This window comes from Notamacropus eugenii, chromosome 1, assembly GCF_028372415.1.
Source record: "Notamacropus eugenii isolate mMacEug1 chromosome 1, mMacEug1.pri_v2, whole genome shotgun sequence".
Classification (NCBI taxonomy): Eukaryota; Metazoa; Chordata; class Mammalia; order Diprotodontia; family Macropodidae; genus Notamacropus; species Notamacropus eugenii.
This window is the reverse complement of record NC_092872.1, coordinates 506,379,851-506,401,710: the sequence shown is the minus strand read 5'-3', so window position 1 is coordinate 506,401,710 and position 21,860 is coordinate 506,379,851.

Sequence of the window (21,860 nt, the reverse complement as noted above, 5' to 3'; positions counted from 1 at the left end):
GGAATTCTGGGAAGGCAACTGAGGGACTAAGAAGCAGGGGCTCTACACTAATTCTCATGTGCTTAGCCAGTGGAAAAAATTGATCCCTTCCTTGGCCTTTTCCCCTTAATCTAGCCTACTCCTTTCTTGCTGAATAAGTATTCTTCAACTTTGCTCTTAGAAATTATTGATCTCTCAACACTCTTCTTTTCCAAAGTCTCAATTCCCTTTTTTTAGGCTGGAAGGAGCCATAGCTTCCAATTAGAAGCTAATTTGGAAACTTCATGCACCCTGCCAGTAATCATAACGATTCGATGTTTTCACTAGGAGGAGACATTCATAAAGCATTTAGTGGTCTCAGATGTTTTATGGAAATTATCTCCTTGGGATATTGGAATAGTAGAATTAGTGTAACAGTTCAAATCCCACTTCAGATACTTATTAGTTGTGTGATCTTGGTGAAATTCGTTAATTTCCTCATCTGTAAAATGGAGATAATAATACTTACACAACCTATCTCTTAGGGTTGTTGTGAGGAAAATCTTAATGGTCTATACAAATTAAATTATCACTGCTAATTTACTTACTATTAATAATAATTCTCATAAGAACCCTGTGAACTATGTCTTACAACAAAATGGGACTAGGTCCTTTTGACTGAGTCCAAGTTTTACAGAACCAATCCTTTTATTAAAGGGATTTGTTCTGTGAAATTTAGACTGAGTCAAAGGACCTCACTTGAGGACCTATTGGGCCACATGTGGCCTCAAGGCTGCAGGTTCCCCACCCCTGGTATACTTATTCCCATTTTACTGATGGGAAAATAGGAATACAGAGGTTAAATGATTTTCCTAACGTCACACAACTGGAAAGCAATGCAAGCTAGCTTAGGTTTTCTGACCTTAAATCCAGCGCTTTTTCCAATACCCCAATAAAATAAGATTGTTAAGAATAGGGATTATATTATTCTCTGAATTTATCTTCCAGGTCCCTAGCATAGTGCCTAGTTACACACAGTGTATGCTTCGTAAATGTTTGCTAATTGGATTATCAAAGCTAGTAAAGAAACCATAGTTGCCTTTCTAGTCCAACAACAAGCATTTTAAGTGCCTACTAAGTGCTAAGTCCTGAGGATACAAAGACTATATGAAAAATGACCTCTCAAAAAAGTGTCTTGGCAACTACCCAACTTGATTTCTACACCTTAACTTGTGGTTTCACTAAAATTAAAATAGGATCAGTCATCTGTATTTGCAGTGCTCAGTACTGATTGGGTAATAGGCAAGCCTGGCCCCAATTCTCAAAGTAAGTGATTCCCTATTCTACCAGGGCTGACCTTATTTATGGCTATCTTAGCAAGGTTGTGGCCTTGATGATGTCATTTGAGGAAAGATAGGGAATTTTCTCCCATCAAAATAAAGAACCTGCTAGTTCCCAAAAATGTTAAATTGGCTTTGCTTGAAGTTTAAAGCCAGTTTCTGACCTGGATGAGATGCTTTTGGACATGACCAATATGGGAATTTGTTTTGTTTGACTATTTAACAAATTACAAGAGTTTTCTTTTTCTTTTTTTTTCCATTAGGAAGGTGGAGGTAGGAGGGGAAAAATAAATGCTTGATAATTGAAAAAAACTTAATTTAATAGTAAATAAAAGTTGTTTTGTTTTTTTAAACACATAGAAAAGAACATCTGGAAGACCAGAAAAGTAAGTTTTATATAATATATAATGTATATAATAGAGATGTACTCTGTGTTCCATTATGTATAAGGAAATGCTCATTTTATTTGGTATTTGTTAAATTTGTTAAATAAATTTTAAAAAGAAAGCTGTAGTATCCAGAACATTCAAGATGATCATCCACTATATTGTAGATGCCAAGGTTAGGTAGGTCTTGTAGTACAATAAATTAGAAGAAAAGGATGGGGTGAACAGAATCCTTGTGAGAAATGCCACACAATGATGTTCCCTGCAAAGCCATAAGGTTTGAATATGTGGGATGAATGAAAGTGAGGAGTCAAGAATCACACTTGACTCTGGAAATTACTTAGCCTGACCAATTTTGTTCAGTCAGCCTTACTTTTTTGAAATGCTCTGTGCTTTAATGATGAGAGACCAGTATGCCATCATCTGACTAAATTCTTCCAGTTTATACTGGAATGACTTTAGCTTACATCAGATTACATAAAATAATACTATAGCCTTATTAAATAGTCTATAAACTTTAACTCCTCTGAGGAAAATACCATGATTCTGGGATATCTTATCTGGAACCAGTTATCTGAAACATCTGGATGATGGCTTACAGATGGCAGTCATTCAGCAAAATAGGAAAGCTTATTTAAGCCTCCTAGGCTAGCAGAGGATATGCGGCATTTAAGGCATAATTGACTTTGGAAAATGGAAAATATACTTTAAAATGACAGAGAAAATAAGGGTCTTCATGCTATAATGAGACAGGCAGACCTAGAAATTGCTTGTGGATTTTATATACATCAGAATCACCTCCCAACTTACCTTGTCACCCCCCACCCAACCATCAATGCCTTCCATATAACAAAAAAATATTAAGTAAAATCCAACCAACAAAGCAATCATGACTAATATATGACATATGACGTATATTAATATATATTCATTGATATATAATGTGTAATATAATAATTAATATTAATATAAAATATAAAATATGACAAATGTCTTTATATATGGATAGACTATAGAAGCAAAAGTTTGTATTGGACAATTACAATTCTGTTCTCCAGCATTTATTACGGGGCCATGCATGTAGTGGGTGCTCAATAAATGGTTATTGAACTAAAGATACTAAAACATAAGCTCAAAGGGATTTATTTTTTCTGTCCATAAAATTTTTTTAAAAACCCTCTCAAACTCAGTCTTAATTTAAAAATATAACTTGAGTTAAGGAGAGCTGTAAACTTTATCCATGTAAGGAAAATATTGATTTGTGTGTTGTTGCTGAAATGCTGAATAAAAGTGAGAAGTTCCATCTTGCTGAGTAAAAATCATGAATAATCTGCATGGCCCTAATGTTATCTCTCAAGGGCCTGTCAAGAGTTTAAAAGAATGTATGCACCCAATCCAAATATCAGGGTAAGTGACACCACAAAAGAAGCAAAAGACGGATATAATCTAAAGGACTTTTCCTGAATTGACTGGATGGATTCTGTGTCTGACTCACAAAAGAGCTAAAACAGTCCTGAAACAATAGCTAGATATTCTCTCTCTCTCTCTCTCTCTCTCTCTCTCTCTCTCTCTCTCTCTCTCTCTCTCTCTCTCTCTCTCTCTCTCTTCTCTCTCTCTCACTCACTCTCTCTGTCTCTTATACACACATACACATGCTCATACTCACCTCTTACACTCACACAAAAAAATACTTTAAAAAACCCCAAACCAAAAACCTTAATATTTTCCTTAGATTCAATGCTTGCCTGCAGGTCATATGGAAGTTGCAAATAATTGAATAACCAGAAGATAGCAATAGCAGCTCAGTAGAACACCAGAAAATGGTAGCTCAATGGAAAAAGCAAGCCAGCTGATGGCATCAGAAGTTTTCAATTCATTGTACCAATAGCTCAGAAGATGCTATCGCTTCAAAAGCAGAGTAGTAGTTTGGTTGGGCTCCAGTCCCAGGAGTTTGCGTTTTCCAAATTACATGTGTTCCTCTCCATACCAGTGGCATGGGAATCTGTGGGGACCTGTGTCCCTGTGAGGGTGTGTGTTGGAGGAATGATTTTCTTTGTTGATAACCTTGTTGTTCTGTTTCATTAAATGTCTCTATTTGATATTAATATGTCCACTAGTTTGGTTTGGTGAAGATGCTGACCCAAAGCAAGTATTGAGCCTGATTAGGAAACCATCAACTTGGAGATTTTTTTTAAAAAAAAAAAACCAAAAAGTATTGTATTCCTCTAGTTAGTTTTACTTGCTCCATTTTAAAGCAAAATTCCTGGTTCTGATTAGGATGATCACTTGTGAAAGTGTCAGGAATAAACTTCCTCATCTTACTAGTGTAATGTCTTATGGAAGGCTTTGATCTGTTGAGACAGGAAACGTAGCTTTGAAACATGTGTTCATGTTAATGCTGGGAAAAAAGTTGAGATCCAAGCTCAAGGCTGTAATATATTCTTCTAGAATGTATAAAATGTCCTCTAGTAATCCCAAGTTGGCTGAGAAGTAAGCATACAGAAGGCAATAGTCTATAAGTTTAGGAGTCTTTAAAAACTTTTAAAATCAGGTCCTATTGACTTCATTTCTGTAATATTTCCCACACCTGTGTCCTCTTCTCTATTCCCATTGTCACCGCCTTAGTAATGGCTTCTCATTACCAGCAATATGGTCTAACAAGTCTTTTCATTTCTCTTCTCTTCCTTCTCTAATCCATCTTTCATAGCACTACCAGAATAATATTTTTTTTTCCTGGAAAATGTTTTATTATAGGTAGAGTGGGATAGCTGGAAACAGTTTAGATGATTCCAATTTTGTTGGCAACATCTAAGACATCATAGTCTGGAGCAAGTCAGACATAGGCCTTCTTCTCTCCATCAGGCTAGATCAATGTCATCATACAGCTTGATGTGATGTTTGTTGTCCTGGACGTTCATAATGAACATCCTCAGTCTTGTTGTTCTCAGTGTTCTCAGTCTTCTTCATAGCAGACTCAATGTTAAGGGAAATTTAATGATGACATAGTGATCAAGCTTGTTTCTCCAAGGGGCACTTTTCTGAGGATATTTGGGTTACCTCCAAAGACTTATTGTCTTCGGTCATTGGAAGGTGGAGAATGTTTGGATCTTCTTTTAGTGGTTATGGACACCCTTTAATTTCATCTTCTTGACCTTCAAGGTCTTGGACTTAGCTTCTGTCTTGTCAGGGGAAAATGGGCTCCTTCTTCATCTTTGGTGCCATCTTGGGGGAAAGGACAGAATAACCTTCTTTTGCACAGAATTGGTCATTCACTGCTCCGCTCAAGATTCTTTAGTGGCTCCTACTTATGAGTAAAATTCAAAATCCTTAATTTAACATTTATAGTACACCATAATCTGATGCTACCCTACCTCTCTAGCCTTATCTCATCCATGCTTCACCCATACATGTCTTCTTTATAGTCTGCCTTTGATTATACTATTCCTTATGTATGGAATGTGTTGTCCCTCACCTATGGAATACCCACCAATCTCTTAAAGTCTAACTCAAATGCTATGTTTTTGATGAACCATAATCACTCAATCAGTAGTGACCTTCCCTTTTAGCTCTCACGTAGAATTTTCTTTTGTAACTTCATGATGAATTCATCATGTAATATTGATTATCATAGTCATCTGTGTTTAAGTATTAAACTATTTAAAAGTATTTCCCAAGATGTGGAAGCCTTAACAGAACACAATACTTCCTCTGAGATCTGAACAGGGTGGAATATAGTGGATGATCACCTTGAATGTTCTGGATACTACAGCTTTCTTTTTAAAATTTATTTAACAAATTTAACAAATACCAAATAAAATGAGCATTTCCTTATACATAATAGAACATAGAGTACATCTCTATTATATACATTATATATTACATAAAACTTACTTTTCTGGTCTTCCAGATGTTCTTTTCTATGTGTTTAAAAAACAAAACAACTTTTATTTATTTATTAAATTAAGTTTTTTTTTCAATTATCAAGCATCTATTTTTCCCCTCCTATCTCCACCTTCCCAATGGAAAAAAAAAAAGAAAAAGAAAACTCTTGTAATTTGTTAAATAGTCAAACAAAACAAATTCCCATATTGGTCATGTCCAAAAGCATCTCATCCTGTATATTTAGTTCATCACTTCTCTGTTAGGGGCTGAGAAACAGCCTTCATCATCGGTTCTCTGGGATCATGGTTGATTATTTCATTGATCAGAATTCTCAGGTCTTTCAAACTTGTTTATTTTTATAATATTGTCTTTATAGTATATATTATTCTTCTGGTTCTGTCTACTTCACTCTGTAACAGTTGATAAAAATAGTCTCACGTTTTTCTGAAATCATCCTTTTCATCATTTCTTATAGCACAATAGTATTTTATTACATTCATATACTATGATGTGTTCAGGCATGGGGACCCCCTCAGTTTCCCATTTTTTATCACTACAAAAAAAGCTTCTATAAATATTTTCATCTATGTAAGACCTTTTCCTCTTTGATCTCTGGAGTCCAAGCCTAATAGTGGTATCCCTGGGTCAAATTATGTCCGCACAAGTTAGTAACTTTTGGGGCATAGTTCTAAATTGCTTTCCAGATTAGCTGGACCAGTTCACAGCTGTACCAAGAGTACATTCACGATATATCAATAGGTCTGATTTCTCTGTTTCCTTTTTTGTCAACTTTGCCAGTCTGAGTGTGAGATTAACATCAGAGTTACTTTAATTTTTATTTCTCTAATGACTAGTGACTTGGAGCAATATTTCATATTGTTATTGATGGTATGGATTTCTTCCTTTGAGAACTACCTGCTCATATTTTTGGAACATTTATCTATTGAGAGTTGATTTTTATTCTTATAAATTTGAATCATTTCTTTATATATTTTGGATAGGAGACCTTTATCATAGAAACTTGCGGCAAAGGTGTTTTCCCCAATTATGAACTATTTCTCTTCTAATTTTAAATGTATTGGTTTTTTTAGGTGTAAAATCTTTAATTTTATATAATCATAAATGCCCATTTTATCTTTCGTGATCATCTCTATCCCTTACTTTGTCACAAACTTTTCTCCTATCCATAGATGCAAAATGCAAAATTTCTTCCTTGCTTTTCCAATTGATTTATGAAGTGACCTTTTATATCTAATGACATCAGTTTGGAGGTACATAGTATGAGATGTTATGCTATACCTAATTTTTGCCATACTGTTTTCTATTTTTCCAAACAATTTTTATCATACAGTGAGTCCTTAATCCAGTAACTAAGGTCTTTTGGTTTATTGAACACTAAGCTGCATTGTGCTATGTTTTGGAGTTTGGAGGGTTTTTTGCTTCTGTATGTTATGAACCTAATCTGTCCCACTGATCAAATTTTCAACTTTTTAATTGGTATGGAATAGTTTTGATGATTAATGTATTATAAGTAATATAGTAGAATTTAGTCCCCTCTTCACTTTTTGAGAATTACATCCCTTGAGATTCTTGATCTTTTGTTCTTCCAGACTAATTTTGCTATTATTTTTATAGCTCTATAGTAACCATTTAGTAGTTCAAATAGCATGGCACTGAATAAATAAATCAACTTAGTGTTACGATTTTTATTATATTGTCATGGCCTACTCATGAGCAAATCATATTCCCATATTTGTCCAATTATTTAGACCTGTTTTGTTTCTGTAAAAGATGGGTTTTAGTTGTATTCATATAATTCTGTGATTTGGTAGGTAGACATCTACAAATTTTATATACATTATATATAAAATTTATGATTTACATGAGTAAACTTTGTGCATAGCATTTTTATAAATACACTTTATGTATAAAATTTGTTATTTTGAAAGCAATCTCTTTGGATCACTGTTGGATTTTGTTCATAATATACAAATATGATCATTTGCATGGGTTTACTTTATATTTTAATACTTTACTGCAGTTGTCTCAATTAATTTTACATGAATCTCTATTATTTTCTAAGTAGATGATCATATTATCTACAAAAGATAACAATTTTATTTTCTCTTTACTATTATTTCATTTTTCTTATCTTATTATAGCTAACATTTATAGATGAAATTAAAGAATAATTAATATTAATAATAAATATTCTTGATTTACCTCTTGATCTCAGGGCCCCTAGAACTTCACTATTATAGGTAACACCAGTCCTTCATTTTTAGGAAGATACTATTTATCAAATTAAGGAAAGGTCCTTTTATTCTTATGGTTTTCATATTTTATTTAATTTGTTTTTTATCAGGAATAGGTGCTGTGTTTTGTCAAAAGTTTTTCTTCTGCATCTATTAATATAATCACATGATTCTGATTGTTTTCATTAGTAACATTATTTTTACTATTATCCTAATATTAAACCAACCCCCTATTTCTTTATAATGTATAATTTTTTAAAATGTTGTAGCATTTTTGCTAAGTTTTATTTAATATTTTTGCAACAATGTTTCATTAAGGATCTTGGGGTTTTTTTCTGTTTTGTCTTTCCCTGGTTTTCATACAAAGATCATTTTTATCTCCTAGAAGGAATTTTGTAGGAACCCTTATTTTTCTATTTTTGCAAATAGTTTACGTAATGTTGAAATTCATTATTCTTTAAAGGTCTGATGTACGATTCACTTGTGCTGAGGGTTTTTTCTAATTGAAAACTCATTTACTATTTGTTTGATTTCTTTTTTCTAAGACTGCGTTAATTAAATTCTTCATTTCTGGTTCTGTTAATCTGGGTAACGTTTTGTAAATAATCATCCATTTTATTTCAGCTATGTTTGTTGGCACAGAATTAGACAAAATAGTGTCTAATAATTTCTTTCATATTCTCTTGATTTGCAGAGAATTCACCTTTTTATCTCTGACATTAGTAATTTGATTTTCCTCTTGCCTTTTTTTTTTTTTGCGAGGCAATTGGGGTTAAGTGACTTGCCCAGGGTCACACAGCTAACAAGTGTCAAGTGTCTGAATTTGAAATAAGTCATCCTGGCTCCACGGTGGATGCTCTATCCACTGTACCACCTAGCTGTCCCATTCTTGCTTTTAAATCAGATTGGTTACCTATTGTATTAGCTTTTTAAAAATTCCTAGTTTTATATGCTGATTTTTTTGCTTTCAGTTTAGTTAATATCTTCTTCAATTTTCAGGATTTTTATTTTTGTATTTAATTTCTTTTAGTTGCATGCCAAATTCATTAGTCCCCTCTTCTATCTTTTGTTGAGGAAAGTATCCAGAGACATACATTTTCACCTAAGGAGTTAGTTGACTGTATCACAAAGGTTGTCTAATTGTTAAGACAAATCAGTAAGGATTTATGAAGCACTTATTATGTGCCAGGGACTGTACTCAGTGCTAGAATTGAAAATGCAACAAAAAGAGATAGTTCCTGACATCAGGGAATTTACACTCAACATAAAAGAAAGCTAGCAAAAAGCAAAGAGAGGGGAAGAAGAAGCTACATGTAGGTTTGGGGTATGAAGATGACAGAGGAGGTCCAGAGACTCCATAAAAGAATGAAGACATGAGTGGAAAGTTTTGGGAGAAATGGACCAGTCCAGAGGAAGGATTACAGAACATCCAGGATGATACAGCCAGGGGCATCTATAAAATAAAGATGTTATGAGTGTGTCACAGCACATTAGTTTGTCCCAAGTTTTGCTAATTGTGCTTTGAATTGTTTGGAATTTATACTTGCAATTATGCGTGTCTCAATCCAATTGTATGGAATTTACATTTGCAGTCAAACACACATGCATGAGTCTCTCAGCTCTCTGGTAGCGTGCCATGAATTCTCACCAGCAAAGGAAAATGATGTGATGTGAGAAAAAAATAAAATAAAACAAATACAAAACAAAATTTGGTGAATTTCAAAGGTTCCACCCAGTTTGGGATTTCTCATCTTCCTATTGTATTCAGGTCAATGCCTATTTTGGGAACCCAGAACAGACTGAACATAGATCCATGGTGCTTCAAAAAGCCCAGCAAAAAGAAATTATCCTATGGCTAAGGAAAACTTCTTGAGTACTTACAAATGGGAGAAAAAAACTTCTAGCAATAAGGAAAGGCTGCACTTGTGGCTCTTTTGGTCTTTCTCTACAATGCCCCCAAACCCTTTCACCCTAGAAGCTCACCCTTTCCTCCGTACTTCACACATTGGAAGTACCTTCTATCTCTGCATCTGATTGGCTATATCTGATTGACTGGTTCCTCCCAGGACCCCCATTTTAAAGAGGAAGGTCAGACCCATGATGCCTTCATTCCTCTTTAGGCTATACTCCAGACTCTCCAGGTCTGACTCTATAACACCCCTGCCTTTATCTTTCCCCTCTTCACCGTGCTTCATCAACATCCTTTTATGTATTGTCTCCTCTTATGAGAATGGAAACTCCTGGGGGCAGGGACGGTCTGTCTTTCTTTTCTGTATTTTTATCCCGAGAACTTTGCACAGTACCCCACACTTTGATAGCTTGACTTTCTTTTACTTCCTCACCCTTTTTATCAAGCATTGTACTTCCTCTCCCCATTAAACTTCAGCTAAATATTATAAATTTGTGAATCATGAGAAAGAATGTGTTCATTAAAATAAACTTTACTCAGGGCAATTTAGCTCCTGCTGACAGAATATGGAAGAATCTGAGACTAAGTACTTTTAGCAGAGATGAATGACAGGTAGGTAATGCTCCAGCATCTCTCCGGGATCCAGGCTCCAGAGCCTAATGGAACAATTATGGGAGGCATCACTTACAGGAAAATCAAAAGGAACATTCATCCTGGTGAGTCATCTATGCAGAAAGGATTTTCTACTGCTTTGAACGTGGGCCTTGATTGAAAAATTGCTAAATGTTTAATCAGAGTGTAAAAATATTATATTTTAAATATCTTTGTTAATAAACCTGGTGCCAGTCAGAAAGGATGAATTGGCAGTCCCCGAGCCCAATTTCTTCTTTGTAACTATAAAACAAGCATTTATTACATTTCACAGCATTTTGGAGCTGGAAAGAACTTCAGAGATTAAGTGCAGTCCTGTCCAGGACTACAGCATATCCAAACAAGGAAGGAGCAGTGGCTGGTTCTTAGACACCATGAAAAGACCCTAACTGGTCAGAGATATTTTTAATGAAACAAATCATCATCTTGCTAATGCCTACCACTCCCCACTGAAATTGTATTTTTCTCAGATTTTTCTGGATTATCATACTTTGGACTGTTGCTATGGATTTCTTTTCCTACCTCCTGCCTACCCCTCAGGTTTGGGCACCCAATGAACTATGGTTTGACAAGGTAGAACATGCCATGAACTGCTTTGGATCACAGTTTGGATCAGACCCTTTTCCCTTGACATGTTTTTTCTTCTATTAATTGTCCCCTATTAGTCATGTGCTCTATCCCCTAGGCAGAGAGTTGGGATTAGAAAATCTCCCTCATTCTTCAGTTGAGGAAACTGAGGCTTAGAAGAAATGCCTTATTAAAGATCAAATAGCAAGTTAGTCTAAGAGCCAGAATATCAATGTTATACCCTGGAAAGAGCATGGATTTGGATCAAAAGACCCTGGTTCAAATTCTGGTTCAATTATTTAAAACCTGTACAACTTTGGGCAAATACCCCTCTGAATCTCAGTTTCTTATTTGTGAAATGAGCACTAGAGGACATTTAAAGCTCCTCTTCTAGTTCTGAAACTCTACGCTTCTATGACTAGAACCCAGTCCCTTCACTTTTAGTCCAAGTCAGTGGGCTTTCCATTTTATCACATTGTCTCTCATGGGACATTCATAAATGTTTGATGACTCTTCAAGCAGACCCAGAAATAGAACTGATGAAAGGAAGGACTCCCTCACTTTTTCTGCTCCATCCTGGTCCTTGAGTTTTCCCATGTCTCATCCATATCTGTGCCACTTTCCATTGTTCTAGAATCCCAAATACCCACTTTCATCCCATAGCTAAAATATTAATATGTCAGCTGGGTGTTAGGAGAAAAGCAGTCTTATTAGCTAATACTCACTAGGCATTTATAAGGTCATAGAATTAGAGCTGGAAAGGAGCTTAGAAATGATTGAGTCTCACCCCATCGTTTTTCAAATGAGAAAAATAAGGCACAGAGAGATTAAGTGACTCACTCACACAGCTAATAAGTATCTAAGTCAGCATTTGAACCCACAGCTTCTTGACTTCAGGGTCAGTGCACTATCCAACATAGTGCCTCCCTGTCAATGACTAATAGAATTAAGCTAACCAGAGGTATGTGTATTTTAAGAGGGGTTCTGTCTCTCTACCTGGTGGAAATTCCTTCATGGAGAGGTGAAGTGGAAATTTTCAAAAGGATTGGATATGAAGGAGATGGATTTTTGGAACAGAGAGCCTTCCCTAATCCACACTCAACCAAGAGAAAGGCCCTGCCCAGGGCTGTATGTTAACCGGCATTATGTAACACAGTCAAATCACAGGTCGCAGGAAACTTTTGGTGTCAGCATGCTCTATTTCTACAGACAAAATCATTTAAAATCTCCTTTTATCCAGGCCTCTCTTCCTCAAGGTCAGATTCACTAAAGGTTGCTATACATACATTATCATGATAGGTGGAAAACTCTTCCAGGGCTGACACCATGGAGTTCAGGAATCCACATACACTGTCCTTAGCCTATTTTTCCAGCCTCTGGAAAGTCCCCCCAGAACTGGGGGGGAGCAGGGTGCATAAACATTTAGAGTGCAGTTCATGGGAGGACACAATGAGGGATACTTTAATATGTATTTATAAATATATGTATTCATGTATTCACAATGCATGTAGCACTGGGCCTGAAGTCAGGAGCACCTCAGTTCAAACCTGGCCTCAAATACTAGCTGTGTGACCCTGGGCAAGTTACTTAACCTCTGTCTGCCTCAGTTCCCTCACCTGTAAAATGGGGATGATAGTAATAGCACCTTCCTCTCAGTGTTATGAGAATCATATGAAGGGATATTCATAGTGTTTAACATAGTGCCTAGCATATAATAGGTGCTTAATAAATGCTTACCTCTTTTCCTTTCCCTTCCTGTAAGGAAATTCTACCCTCCATGGGATGTAGGTATGTATCTTCTGATAAGCTGTGGGTATTCCAGGGAAAGTACATAGTCTCTCCTGAACAATAACACATGACATGAAGGAGCTCACCTTTCAAACCCTACCTGGAGCACAGAAGTGCCTCATTCTGCCTCTGTCCACCACTTGTCAACATACATGCCCTATGCTGAAGCTAAACTGGACTACTGTGCTTTACAAGCTTTGCCTATGTCCATACTATTTCCCTTACCTGGAACATCCTCCTCTATCCCCCATCACAGTCTTCCTGAGTGTCCTCAGCATGGCCAATGCTAATGGCAGAGGAAGATGCCACTAGCTCCCTTTGGGCTATGATCATTGAAACATTGAAGCTGGACACAACTGGGTTGTACTGTACCACTATATTTGGCAAGTAGGCAGAGTTTATAACAGATGGGGTTGAGAACGAAGTCGTGTGCCTGCTGCCAGTAGTTAATGAGGCCAGCCTCAATTGTAGGGTTCTTTGGCAGATTAGGTTGTTTTAGAGAAGAATTCCAATCCAGCTATGCCTCAGAGGCTTGGGAAGGGCACAGCTTCATTGTTCAGCATTCCAGGGAGACTTTTCTAACATGAACCCATCTCTGTGTGTTTCCTGGGGTGTTAATCTGTGAACATGCAATCAAGGAACTGTATGTTGTATATATGCTTGCCCTCACTCTTAGCATCTTATATGTGCTATGGTTAGTTACTCTAGGTATTTTCCTGGTAGCTGAGGATTAATCTTTAAGTATAGGTAAATCCATGATTACAAGACCTTTTTTAGCTTAGGCTGCATATCTGATGGCAACTGTCTGAGCCTCCTTTATCAACACATTAGTGAGTTTGAAAACTCCAGACATAACAGTGTTCTCTCATAATATGGGTCAAACACCACCTTTGAAGCCTTCCCCAATAATTTCCAATTGGAAATACTCTCTCTCTCTCTCTCTCTCTCTCTCTCTCTCTCTCTGTACCCGTAGCATTTTGTTCATATTTCTCTTATGGCTCTCATTATATTTTTCTTTGTTGTTTATTATTCGATCATATCTGACTCTTGACCCCATGGATCATATTGTTCATGGAATTTTCTTAGCAAAGATGCTGGAATGGTTTGTCATTTCCTTTTGTACTTTATTTATTTGTAAATAACTTATCTCTCCTTCTGGATGGTAATAGGAAGTCATATCATATGCATTTTTTAATTTCCCACAACGGCCAGCCCAGTGCCTTCTCCATGGTAGTAGCTCAATATATAGGATAAATGAATGAATATTTCTCTTGCATCCATCACAACACCTAGCACAGCATTGGGCATTTAATAGATACTCAAAACAGACTTGCTAAATTGAAGGTAACACCAATTATAGAAATGCTCCTCCAAAGACTAGGGGAAAATCCCTGCATTTGTCTATGTTGTCTTGAGCCTGATCCTCAACACTCCAAATTATGGAAATCACATTTCCTCTACCAGTTAACTCTCTGAATGTTACTACAATTAGGAAGGCAGGACAGTTGAGTTGTGGGAACAGGAAGGCAGCAGCTGCCATCTATAGTTCTAACTTGGGATACAATGCCTCTCCTCCTCAAAGAGACCACATGATACAGTAAAACAACAGCTATTTCTGGGGCCAGGAGAATCAAGTTTAAATCTGACATTTCTTGCCTATGTGAGCCTCTGTAAGTAACTAAATTTCTTTGTGCTCCTATTTCCTTGAAGGACTGCTGGAAGGAAAGCTTTGAAAATATCAAAGTTTTATACTTTGAATTAATATTAATGTTAAATATTAAAGTTTTCCATATTGAATTTTCATTAATATTAAAATTTTACACTTTGAATTATTATTGGTTTTATTACTTTGAAGCTACCCAAAGGCAAGTCTCTGGAATAGTGTCTCTAATTTGACTTTTATATTTTGTCTGAGATGGCTCTGGAGGAGAAGTGAGGTTGGTGACCAAGTGAGGTTGGTTTCCCTCCCTCACTCAAAACTAAGTCAAGTGCAAGTCATGTCATCCTTCCCTTCCCTTCCCTTTTCCTTCCCTTTTCCACCTTAAACCTACTGCACTCTGAAGCCCACAGATTGTACAACACTAGGCCCTTGCCTAAGGTCTGTGTTTTGCACCCTCTTTGCCTAAGAGTGATTATCAATAGTAACACTTGCTGTTTCCCTCCCAGCCTGATATACTTATTTTTCTTTGCCTCATTAAAGGGGCCATCCCCTGATTACTTCTTAAATAGGCTTTTTCACTGAATAGGCGTTACCTCACCCTAAGTGAGTGCCTGCAAAGACCTTGGACTAAAGGGCCCAAGGTCTCCCAGTGCATTCTGGGCCATCTCCAGTCATCCTGATGAATATCTGGTCACTGGATGCAGATGGCTCTGGAGGAGAAGTGAAGCTGGTGACCTGCACAGCCCTCCCTCACTCAAAACAAAGTGCAAGTCATGTCATCATTTCTCTGATGGCATGATCTTCTTCATTGACAAAGGACGAACACAACAACAACAGCACTTTGTCTATAGAGTTTAGTGTGTTGGAAGGACAGCAGTAGAGCTAGATGAGACCTTGCTGTAGCAAACCCATGAAGCTCTAGACAGTCTCATTGCCTGAGTATGCTTTTTATTCTGTGTCAGTGACTGTATTTCCCTGTGTTGTATATATCCCTGGGCATAGTCTTCTTCATTGGACAGTGCAGGAAACACCCTGAAGTCTTAGACCCAGAGTACGCGATAGTTTAGAGAGGAATAACAGTCATGAAATCCACAGCATGTACACACATAATCTCTATCTTTATATCAGTATCATAGAACCCTGTTAACTAGTGGTAATAGAATCATGACCTTAAGCAGAATTGTTAAATTCTAGAACTGGGAGACAGTTTCATAGATCATTTAGTTCAGCCTTCTGTTTTCAGGCAGATAAATGCCTAAATCATCCAGGAAAACCATGCTTCTATTCTTTTCAGAATGTTCTCCCAATGTGGAAGCCTCCCAGATTCCCACATTAGCATGTCTAGTACTTAACATGCCAAGGGGTCAAGTTCTTCCTTATGTCTGACTACTATCTCTCCAACTTTATTTAGCTTAAGCCTGTTTTCTCCTGAAGAACAATGGGCCAAGAAAACAATTTAATCATAGCAGCAATGACAATAAACCTGTTGTTTCGGCTAAAAGTTTTAATTCAAAGAACATTCCTTCATCTAGAAAAGCACTGTATGAAGGGCCATATTCTTCTTAGTCAAGTAATCATACTTAGGAAGATTCTTAGGATCTTAGGACTTAGTCTTGGAAGGGACTTGAGAGAACATCTAACACTTCGTAGAGGTGAGGAAACTGAGGTACAGGTAGGAGTTAAGTGACTTGCCCAAAGACATATAGCTAACAGATGGCAAAAGTGGGACTCTAAGAGCCCACATCCTCTGACTTCAAGTCCAGTTATCTTTCCTCTCTTTGATTTCTTGGTCCCCAGGTTTCCTCTCCATCAACATCTATGTTAAGTAAGATTTACGTAAATTGTTTGGGAGATTTGAGGCTTATTATCAGAATGGGCTTTACTAGTGGGGACTTTCAACAAAATCCACAATGTTTAGCTTGGAAACATTAGCTGTAGCATCCAAAACCTGCCATAAATTCTGTCATGTCAAGGACAGGAAGTATTGGAAGTGAAATTCATTAAGATTGCTGTGATATTTTGGGATTGTGCTATTAAGAAGAAAAGCAGAGCCATAACATGCTTGGGACAAGTATCAACCACTCAGTGTTCTGGGGCAATCAGCATGCAGCACACCCTCACTTGTGGGAGTTTCGATGGGTGAGGGTCAGCGGAGAAGGAACCAACACCCTGGGACACTACTGGTGGGAGGTTTCAGCTGAGGAGCCCACTGTGCATGGGGATGGGAGGGAATAGGGTGATCTGGGTGATGAACTCCTCTCAGTCTGCCATCTGGTAACTTAACTGATTATCTTTGTCAAATGGGTAGGAAACACTTTGCTTCTACTCTGTGGATGGACTGAACTGTGCTGTTAGCTCCCTCTGAATTTGATGCTCTAAGACAAAGTCTCAGTTATTGCACACTGACACTGAGAGGAGGAGGTATGTAAGAGAGGAGCAAGGAGTGAATGTATGATGAGAGTACAACAGGATTTCTTATTTTAAAAACTGTGATGGATAAGAACTCTGATCAGTGCAATGATAAACACTGATTCCAGTGGAGTAATAATGAAGCATGCTACCCACAGAGAGGTGATGACTCAGGGTGCAAAATGAGAAATATATTTTTTAGATCTGGGCAATGTAAGAGAGCACCTCTCTTGACTGTTCATATTTGTTATCAGATTTTGTTTTTCTTTTTTCTTTTCTGGGGATATGACAGAAGGAAAATGGATTTTTGTTCATTAAAAATAAAATTTAATTTTAAAATAAAACAGTTGTGATGGAAATTTTATTATACTCAAACACAGCCTCTGTCTTCTTTTTTTTTGTGACCAATATTCTTCGAAAGGGGAAAGAGAAGCAATGTTAAAAGTTACCTCTCTAAAAGAGTCGTTTAAATTTTTACTAATTCTTAAGTTAGGGGAAATGGAGATGGTCTGAATTAGTCTATTCTAAAGAAATTTCTTTTCAAGCAAATCTGTGACTTGGACTCTTATGGGATAGTCTCTTTGCAAGGTGCTATCTCTTTGTTGTTCAGTGTTTCAGTTGTGTCCAAGTCTTTGTGACCCCATTTGAAGTTTTCTTCGAGTGATTTGCCATTTCCCTCTCCAGCTCATTTTGCAGATGAGGAAACTGAGGCAAACACCATTAAGTGACTTGCCCAGGTCACATAGTAAGTCTGAGGCTAGATTTTAACTCAGGAAGATGAGTCTTTCTGACTTCAGGTCTGGCACTCCTAGCTGCCCTGCTATATCTTTAGTCAAGTATTATACAATATTAACACCAAATTCATTAAAGTATTTATTACTCACTTGCAATGGGCCAGCCACTATACTCAGGGTGCAAACACAAATGCAACAAAAATCACAAGGAACTTATATTCCTAAGGAGAAACAAATATATACATATAGTATGTATACTTAAATATATTATATTAAATATATTATTTAATTATTAAATAAATATAAATTATGTACTTAAATATATTATAGATACTTAAATATATCAAATACATATAATTATAGATTTATAAAATTCCATGTAAGAGAATAAATGTAAGTAAATACAACATAGTTAAGTATAAGGTAATTGGAGGGCAGGGCACTAGTATTTGGAGGGATCAGGAAAGACTTCAAGTAGATGGGGCTTGAATGTGACTTGAACAAAGAGGAAGATTCTTCTGGGTGAAAGTGAGTAGGGAATATATTTCAGACACTGGGGAAAGTCAAAACAAAGACAGACAGGATGCCTGTTTGGCTAGATCACAGCGTAGGGGAGAGGATAACATCCAATCAGGCTGAAAAGATATGTTGGAGTCAGGTTGTGAAGGGCTTTAAGAGTTATACAGAGGAGGGGGGCAGAGCCAAGATGGCAGAGTAGAAAGATGCACATATGCTAGCTCTCCCCCCACAGCCCATAAAATACCTTTAAGGAAGACTCTCAACAAATTCTAGAGCAGAAGAAGCCACAGGACAACAGAATGGAGGAGATTTCCAGCCCAGGGTGACCTGAAAGCCAATGGAAAACATCTATTGCACCAGACATGGAGCAGAATCCAGCCCAGCCTTGGCGGGGCTCTGGGAGGAGGACACAAGCAGGCCTCAGGGGTGGAATCTCTAGTCACATTAGCAGCAGTTCGAAAATCCCTCAACCCACAGGCGCCAAAGGTCAGTGACAGGGTTTTTTCAGCTGGCCAAGAAGGGAGAAGGGCCTTCCCATAGCTCTGGCCTCAGGCAGAGGCCACAGAGGTCACATGGGGCAGGCAGCAGCAGTTCCCACAGCAGCCCTTACAGCAGCCTGCATCCATTATTGGACTGTAAAACCCCTGGGGGCACTGAGCAGCTGATTCTTACCTCAGCCCTGTATAGAGGCCCTGCAGCAGCTGATCTTTATCTCACACTGAATGGCAGCCCTGCTCCCACAGCTTATCTGAATCTCAGCCCTCAGTGCTGGCTTGGCAGAACTGGAGGCCAGATGGTTGTGGAGAGGAAACTCTGCTAAGATTCTGGGCACAAAAATCTCTTGCTGCTCCCAGACCAGTGTACATGCTTGATTGTGCCACCTTGGAGGAACTGAGATCTTACAGATTCCCAGAGTATACCTTACTTTTGACAAAGGACCCAAAAGCCAAGTAACTGGTTGGAAAAATGCCCCAAAAAGAGAAAAAAAATAAGACTATAGAAGGTTACTTTTTTGGTGAACAGATATCTTCTCCCATCCTTTCAGATGAGGAATAACAATGCTTACCATCAGGGAAAGACATAAAAGTCAAGGCTTCTGTATCCCAAACGTCCAAAATAAATATTCAATGGGCTCAGGCCATGGAAGAGCTCAAAAAGGATTTTGAAAATCAAGTAAGAGAGATGGAGGAAAAATTGGGAAGAGAAATGAGAGAGATGCAAGAAAAGCATGAAAAGTGGGTCAATACCTTGCTAAAGGAGACCCAAAAAAATGCTGAAGAAAATAACACCTTTAAAAATAGACTAACTCAACTGGCAAAAGAGGTTCAAAAAGCCAATGAGGAGAAGAATGCTTTCAAAAGCAGAATTAGCCAAATGGAAAAGGACGTTAGAAAGCTCACTGAAGAAAATAGTTCTTTAAAAATTAGAGTGGAACAGATGGAGGCTAATGACTTTATGAGAAACCAAGAAATCACAAAACAAAACCAAAAGAATGAGAAAATGGAAGATAATGTGAAATTGGAAAAGCAACTGACCTGGAAAATAGATCCAGGAGAGACAATTTAAAAATTATGGGACTACCTGAAAGTCATGATCAAAAAAAAGCTTAGACATTGTCTTTCATGAAATTATCAAGGAAAACTGCCCTAATATTCTAGAACCAGCGGGCAAAATAAATATTGAAAGAATCCACCAATCACCTCCTGAAAGACATCCGAAAAAAGAAACTCCTAGGAACATTGTGGCCAAATTCCAAAGTTCCCAAGTCAAGGAGAAAATATTGCAAGCAGCTAGAAAGAAACAATTCAAGTATTGTGGAAATGAAATCAGGGTAGCACAAGATCTAGCAGCTTCTACATTAAGGGATCAAAAGGTATGGAATACAATATTCCAGAAGTCAAAGAAACTAGGACTAAAACCAAGACTCACCTACCCAGCAAAACTGAATATAATACTTCAGGGGGAAAATGGTCTTTCAATGAAATAGAGGACTTTCAAGCATTCTTGATGAAAAGACCAGAGCTGAAAAGAAAATTTGACTTTCAAACACAAGAATGAAGAGAAGCATGAAAGGGTAAACAGCAAAAAGAAATCTTAAGGGATTTACTAAAGTTGAACTATTTACATTCCTACATGGAAAAACAGTATTTGTAACTCTTGAAACTTTTTTCAGTATCTGAGTAGTTGGTGGGATTACACACACACACACACACACACACACACACACAGAGAGAGAGAGAGAGAGAGAGAGCACAGGGTGAGTTGAATAGGATGAATATCTTAAAAAATGAAATTAAAGATAAGAGAGAAATATATTGGGAAGAAAAGGGGAAATGGAATGGGGCAAATTATCTCATAAAACAGGCAAGTAAAAGACTTTTCAGTGGAGGGAAAAAGGAGGGGGGGTGAGAGAAAAAACATGAAGCTTACTCTCATCACTTTCAACTAAAGGAAGGAATAAAATGTACACTCATTTTCATATGAAAACCTATCTTACAATACAGAAAAGTGGAGGAGAAGGGGATAAGCAGGGTGGGGGGGTGATGGAAGGGAGGGTAATGGGAGAAGGGAGCAAGTAGAAGTCAGCACTCTTGGGGAGGTACAGGGTCAAAAGAGAGAATAGAAGAAATGGGGGGCAGGATGGAGGGATATATAGTTAGTCTTATACAACATGACTATTATGGAAGTCATTTGCAAGACTACACAGATATGGCCTATATTGAATTGTTTGCCTTCCCAGTGGGGATGGGTGGGGAGGGAGGGAGGAAGAGAAGTTGGAACTCAAAGTTTTAGGAACAACTGTTGAGTTTTGTTCTTGCATACAACTAGGAAATAAGAAATACAGGTAAAGGGGTATAGAAATTTATCTTGCCCTACAGGACAAAAGAGAAGATGGGGACAAGAGAAGGGAGGGATGTTAGAAGGGAAGGCAAATTGGTGATAGGAGTAATTAGATTACTCAGCATTTTGGGGTCGGGGGAGAGGAGAAATGGGGAGAAAATTTGGAACTCAAAATTTTGTGGAAATGAATGTTGAAAACTTAAATAAATAAATTTTTAAAAAAGAGTTATACAGAGGAGTCTGGATTTATTCTAGAGGCTATAGGAACCAACAGAGTTGTTCATGTAGGGATGTGGTATGGGCAGATCTGTGCTTAAGAAAAATCACTTTGGTGGTTGTATAGGAGCCAGACTTGATTATGGAGAGACTTGAGTCAAGGAGGTCAATGTGGAGGCTGACACAATCATCTAGATGCAAGGAGATAAGGACCTGAATGACAGTGGTGGCTGGTTGTGACTATAAAGAAGGCATCAAATGCAGAAGATATTACAAAGATAGAAATAGAAAATTCTAGTTATTGACTGGATATGTGGGGTTAGTGAGAGTAAGGAGTTCAGGATGACACTGAGGTTATGAACCTAAGACAGTGGAAGAATGGTGGCACATTCACAGAAATAAGGAAATTTGGAAGTTATTGCAAACAAAGATTTTTGTGGACTGTCCACAAAATGTCAGAGTAATGGGAAGTTGAATAGCCAATTTGCTCATAATTCCGCCAGCAAACATAAAAAAAAAGAATATCAGAAAAAATGACATTTCAAAAAAAAGTGATCAAGAAATCCAAAGAGAAACTCTAGTAAGGGAATTTTACTGGTCTAGGTGGACACAAGTAGCCTTCAGGTACCAAGAAAGGGATGCCACCAGAAAAACCTAATCCAGGCTCCCAAAGCAAATGACCTTACCTACAGACTAAAAGTCAGTCAGATAAGACTGCAACCTGTAGCTGTGCTCCAGGGACAAA